Raw genomic sequence first — 7072 nt, forward strand, 5'->3', positions numbered from 1 at the left:
TCCTTGACCCAGAGTCACAAGTCATAACCTCCTGGGCTGACAACTACTCTACTGTCATCATCACTGTCATCAAATTGCTTTTGAACACCTGCTGTATGGAAAGCTCTGTGCTGCGTGCTGTGGGGGTGGCCAGAGAAAGCTGTGCCCAGGTGATAGTCAGGCTTTTGAACAAAAGAGTGGAGAAGGGGTATCACATAATATAGGACAATGAAGAAGATCCATTCCTACTCTTCTTGTTATTGGCTATGTAGTCTTTTTATCCCCCCTTTACTGCTGGTTTTGGGGCTTGAACTCAGGGGTTAGGTACTGTCCCTGGGCTTTTTAGCTCAGGCTGGTGCTCTACCACTTGAGTTCCATTTCTGGCTTTTTTTGGAGGTGGGGGAGGATAATTGGAGATAAGTCTCACAAACTTTTCTGTCCAGGCTGATTTCAAACTACAATCATCACATCTCAGCCTCCTGCGTAGCTAGGATTACAATCGTGAGCCATTGGCACCTGGCTGTTTACATAGTCTTGAGAAGAACAATTGCCTTGGAAATCAGTTTCCGTCTATGTAACCCAGAAATAGATCTCTATTATAGAGAGGTTATGAAGATCAATGGGAAAACCCCATGTATTAGTTAGAACTCATTTGGTGGTTGGAAGTGGCGCTGTAGCTCAAGTGGTAGAGCATTTGCTTTGAGCTGAAGAGCTGAGGGACAGTGCCCAGGCCCAGAGTTCAAGCCCCACGACCAACAACAACAACAACAAAAAACTCATTTGGTGGCCAGTGATATTAGTAAAGTTAATTATGTTACAACATACAACATGTTCAGTGGTCAGAAGACAAAGCTGGCCAACTTCCCTTCTCCCTATCACTAACTCTCTCATCTTGTGGTGTCCGCCATGTTGCTCACTGAAGAAGGGAAATCCATTCAATTTCAAATCTGTTTGATTTCCCTTCTGCAGATACATTCGGTTCATTATTCTAGAAACTGTAGATCGCTCAGCAATTGGCTGGTTTGCTAAGAGAGGGCAGAACTGAATTGTTTCTTCTCCTCTGCATGAACTTTGTTGAAGTCTGTATCTTTGTCTGTGGCTCTTCTGTCCAGAAAGGGCATTTTCTTAGCCTGGTGAGGCCAGTAAGAGTCACTGAAATTCACTGTAGGGGTTTTCTGGCCCCTTTTGGCCTCGTAGACAGGTTCAACTTGTCTGCATTTGGGATTGCTTCCCTACTGCATGATTATCCCTCTGTACCATTCTGCTCTGCTCAGTCCTTCAAGACTGACACACAGCATCTCTCATTATGAGGGTGTTAATGAAGAGTGAGCATTCTCTTATTTTCTCTTCTTCTCCAGTCACCACCATTTCTTCTCTTTTGCTCTGATTCATTTATGGCTTGTTAATTATAGATCTCCAGACCTGACTGACCATCAACAGTATTCCAGGAGCCCAAAATAACAGCCGTAGCTCACATTTCCTGAGCACTTAAACTGTTTTATGGGAATGGAAAAGCACTTTACTTATATAAATGCTTTGAACATTGCTTTGTTGCTAGCTTTTCTTCTAGGACAAGCTTTGACTGTGGGGCTGGAGGGTTGTAGCAGGGCAGGAAAGACTATTCTGTTACAGTCCCGCCTTAAGAAATCCTGCAGTGAAATGCAAGGTGGAGAAATGGCTACATAAAGAATATTAAATGTTCGATTGCTTTATAGTTTAGTGACACTTTGGTTTTGTTTTCTTCTTATGCAAGGCTTAAGTGACTATGCTTCAGATAAATTTAAGCCAGATAAACAAGTTGGGATGGACTTTTGTATTTAAATTTCAGGAAGTCTTAAAAGAATCTTAGAGGGAAGTTTCACTGGTTTTTCTTTTCTAAAATAAGATAGACCAGCAAGGAGAAAATGAGTCATGGGAATCCACCTTTCATTGAACCCAGGTCCAGGAAGATTAGCTTTTCTTCTAGGTGTGACAAGTGCTTCTTTACCTGAGACGGGAGCCGCTGAGGGGCGTGCGCTTGGGCAGCACGGAGTCGGAGTAGGCTGGACACGGTGGAGGGAATGGCTTTCCTAGGCTCTGTGGCACAGGGCTCAGGCATCCTGTTTCCCTGTTGCAAACTTTGGTCAGGTTACTTGCTTTCCTGGAGGCTCTTACTTTCCTGATCCATAAAATAGGTGGAAGTGAAGTTGTTAGATCTCGCAAATAAAAATACAGGTGTTAGAACTGGAGGTATGGCTCAAGTCGTGGCGTGTTAGCAGTGAGCCAAAAAAGCTGAGCCAGAGTGTGAGGCCCCATGTCCAACCCCAAACAAACAAGAAACCACATGACAGGATGCCAGTTAAAGTCAAGCTTCAGACAATTATTTTCTGCATAAATGTGCTCTCTGAAATATTTGTGTCTCGTGCAGTGAGTATGCTCTGAAGGTTACATGGATCTTTACTAAGCATCCATTCTGTGTGGTAAACATTCAGATTCACTGTGTATCTGAAATCCAAATGTAACATTTTGCCTCCTGTGTTCTAGCATAGATGGTGTGTGTGTGTGTGTGTGTGTGTGTGTGTGTGTGTGTGTGTGTGTGTGAAAGAACACAGAGAGAGACAGAGACAGAGATAGAGACAGAGACAGAGACATAAGGTGTTGTGAAGATACATTAATACCAAAGTGTTACACTGGTGCATTGTCTAACACCAGTGGAAGCTACACCACTCAATAGTCATAAAGATCTTTCACTGGTAATTTGCCACACAAGAAGCCCTTGGAGGAGAAGTTTCTGATTCTAAACAGAAGATGAATTATAATCAAAATCTAGGAATGAGATTGAGAATTACACAGGGATAATTTGAAGAAAGGATGCTAATTAGTAAATTAATTATATAATTATCTCACTACTTGGGGCGTTTCCCTCTAAGAGTTTGTTCCCTAGGATATCATCTTTGAATTATATTTAATTTATGTTACTTAATCGACCTGATTGTAGTTACAAGTGTTTTGAAACTGAAGGAGAACATATTTAACAATTTCTAAACCAGACGTTAGTGCCTTCTAGCAAGGGGAAGGGCCTTACTGCCCCCTAGTGTCTATGAGCTATAACTGCAGTGTGCCTCTGCTCGTCGGTAGAGGAAAGAACGCAGATGTCTCTCCTGCCAATCCTTCCCTCAATCTTGAGGCCTGAACATTTGCAGCTGGCTAAAGGAGGTGGAGTTGGGGAAATGGTGAAGTCCATGTCCTTCTTCTGTACTATGGATTTCTAAATCTGAAGGAGAGAGTTTGAAGTAGGGGAAGTTCAGGGAGGGAAGAGTATTACGCTTTATGGGGGGGGTGTCTGTTTAAAAACCAACTCAAAGGATGTCTTTGCTTAATGGCTAAGAGCAGGTAGAAAAGCCATGGTGTTATTTACCTTTTAGGCCATGCACTGGGAAAATCTAGAGTGCACTTGAAAGGATAAAGAAAAAAAGAAAAAGGGGTAGGTTCTTATTTGCATCATGGTGCATGCTTTAAAACTAAACATGTTTTAGGCTGGGCACCAGTGGCACATGCCTGTAATCCTAGCTACTCAGGAAGCTGAGATCTGAGCATTGTGGTTCAAAGCCAGCCCGGGCAAGAAAGTACATAGACTGCAATCTCCAATTTACCACCAGAAAGCCAAAAGTGATGCTTTGGTTCAAGTAGTGGTAGAGTGCTTGCCTTGAGCTGAAGAGCTCACGGACAGCACCCAGACCCAGAGTTCAAGCCCCACAACCGACCAAAAACAAACAAACAACAACAACAAAAAGTAAATAAACACATCCATGTATCAAAAGACAAAAGTCGGGGCGGTGGGAAGAGAGAACAAAGGCACTAAGAACAGTCAGCTAGAATGGAAATTGGATCCCGGCTTTTTTTTGCTTACGTGTGAACGAGCTCAGGTGAGGGTCAGGGAGAGAGTGGATGAGGCGTTAGCTCAGCGGTAAAGCATCTCTCCAGTGTGTGCAAGTCTAGATATGCTCTGCACTCCTGAATAGCTAGGATTACAGGAGTGAGCCACCAGTGCCTGGCTCACTTGCTTCTTGACAGAGTTCCAATTGAGCCATATATTAAATGTTGTAGAAATACATAAAGATAAAAACGTGAGGTGTGGCCTTGTCCCTTAAAAACTGTGAAAGGAAAGGTATTCTGACTCCCGTTAAAAATGGCAAGCAGCACTTTGTTCAAAACTACCTCAGAGCTGAGAAGTGGAACTGTGGCTCAAAGTGGTAGAGCACTAGCCTTGAGCAAAAAAAAAAAAAAGCTCAGGGACAGTACCCAAGCCCTGAGTTCAAGCCCCCTGACCAATAAAAACCCAAAAAACAAACAACAATTACCTCCCCCTCCAACATGGAAAACTTCAGTAGGGCCAAGATTATTGTGATAGGTAAAAGAGACTGACCTCAACAGGAAGGATGAGGATTTATAGCCCCTTGTCAGGGTGAGAGGTAGATGGAAAATTCCTAAGGGGAACATGCTCCACTATCAGGTAGAAGAAAAGGACCTTGATCGAGGTCATGGGTGAGGAATTACAATAACCTGCTTCAGCAGGTTTCATTGTTGAACTGGATTCAGCAGACCAAGGGCAAGGCTTCTTTAAGAAAAGGATGTAAAGGAGATGGACTCGTCTGGTCAAGAATGAAGTCTTTGTCAGCACTATGGAATCAATAGAGTCAAGACTTGAACACAAGACCCAGCGTGATAAAGAGGCATTGAGGGACAGCTGTAGACACAGTCAGAGTTTAGGGAGCAGGCAGCAGTTTCGGTCTCTGGCTCAGGTCCGGCTTTGGGGCAGTCCCATTAGCTTCGTTGAATGTTCATACCGTTCTTATAAATCGTGACATTCAATATTTCTCTTCTACTATTTTTTTTTTTTTGGGTCCGGTCGTGGGGCCTGAACTCTGGGCCTGGGCGCTGTCCCTCAGCTCTTCAGCTCAAGGCTAACACTCTACCACTTGAGCCACAGTGCCACTTCTGGCTTTTTTCTTTTATGCTTATGTGGTGCTGAGGAATCGAACCCAGGGCCTCAGGCATGCAAGGCAAGCGCTCTACCATTGAGCCACCTTCCCAGTCCCTCTTCTACTATTTTTCAAGTTTGAACTTTTAGGGATGTTTGATTTTCCATGGCGATGGATAGCCTTCATTTAGACCTTGAACAAGGATTTTGACTTCAAGTTTCTCTTGTTCAGTATTGAGACCAGATCTGTTAGGGATTGCATTATGCTCACCATGCGTACGTGTACTAGTCCTAACTGTATTTGGAGACAGGGATTCTACAGAAGGCATTCGATGTAAAATGAGGTCATAAGGGCAAGTCACACTCCTATAGGACTAGTGTCCTTGTAAGAGGAAAAGACATCAGAGCGATCATGTAAAGACACAAGGGAAAGGCAGCCATTTGTAAGCGATAGAATCCTCATAGAATCCTCTGGCCTTGATTCTACAAATACGAGAAAACACATGGCTGTTGTTTAATCCCTTCAATATATGGTACATTTTTTTTTTTATTTAGTCCATTGTGGGCTTGAACTCAGGGCCTACGCATTGTCCTTGAACTTCTGTGCTCAAGGCTAGTGCTCCATCAGTTTGAGCCACAGCACCACTTCCGGCTTTCTAGTAGTTAAGTGGAGATAAGAGTCTTTATGGACGTTCCTCCTTGGGCTGGCTTTGAGCAGCCATCTTCAGACCTTAGCCTCCTGAGTAGCTAGGATTACAGGCGTGATTCACCAGCGCCTGCCTGGTGTGGTACTTTGTCATGGCAGTCTCAGCTGACCAATACAATACTCATGAGTTTATCATGAGAATTAAATGCAGTGTTACACGAGTACCCTCCTTATTCGTGGTTTCAATGTTTGTGGTTTCAATGTTTGTGGTCTCAGTTATCTCTGGGCTGTAGTCTGAAAATATTAAATAGAAGATTCGAGAAATAAATCAGTATTAAGTGTTACCTTGTGTGCTGTTCTGAGAAGCGTGATGAACTCTCACAAAGGCCAGCACTATCCGCCCAGAACAGTACATTCTCTGTCCACCCCGTCACTCAGTGTTGTTATCTGATTGTAACCCTGTGTTTGAGTTGAAGTAACCCTTATTTTACTTAATGTTCCAAAACACAGGAACAATGATGTTGGCAATTTGAATATGACAAAGAGTCATAAAGTGCTGCTTGTGCTGTTGTTGTTGTTTGAACTCTGAGCTAGGTGAGTTCATCTTGCTCAGCTTGCTTGGTTGGCCTGATACTCCACCACTTGAGCTATGCTTTCAGTCTGTTTTTTCCTTGTTAAATTTGGAGATAGAGTCATGAGGACTTTTCTGCTCAACCTGGCTTCAAACCTTGATCCTCTGGCTCTCAACCTTCTGAGCAGCTAAGATTTCAGGCATGAGCCACTGTTTGCTGGCCGTCAAAGACCTTCTTTAAGTGAAAGTTCTCATCTTTACTAGGAAAGGAAAAAAAGAATGACATGATGAAGTTGCTTAGATCTATGGTAAGAATGAATTTTCACTCTTACCTTGGCCTGCACGTACAGGGGAGAAAACCCCCATAGTATACATAGGGCAGGTATTAACTACCATTTCAGGCACCCGTTGGAAGGTTTTAAGAGTATACTCTTACAATATAGAAGGGACCATTTGTGAGGACTTCATAGTAATTCACACATACCACTTAGCTCCTGTCCTTTCCTCCTGTCCTGTGACTTATGCGGTGGTACAGGGCCTTTTGCCACCCGCTGTCTTCCTGCGACTCTGTGATGATGCAGGAAATTCATACAGTAGTCATTCCTTTGGGGCAGGCTTGATTTCTCCATGTTACAAGCAATAGATTCTTCACCAAGTAGGACAAAACAAAAGCGGAACTATGCTTCAGTTAGTCTGCATTCTGTCACTGTACCAAACACTTGAGACAATCAACTTAGCAAGCCAAAAGGTTCATTTTGCCCACAGGCTTATGTCCATGGTTGGGAAGACCCATGGCTTCTGGGCCTTGGCAAGGCAGCACACGGTGGGTGGAGAGAGCATGGCGGGGGAAGCTGTGTACCTCATGGAGACCAGGGAAGAAGAAGAAGGAGGAGGAGGAGGAGGAGGAGGAAGAGGA

Source organism: Dipodomys ordii, unplaced genomic scaffold (assembly GCF_000151885.1).
Source record: "Dipodomys ordii isolate 6190 unplaced genomic scaffold, Dord_2.0 Scaffold27, whole genome shotgun sequence".
Taxonomy (NCBI): domain Eukaryota; kingdom Metazoa; phylum Chordata; class Mammalia; order Rodentia; family Heteromyidae; genus Dipodomys; species Dipodomys ordii.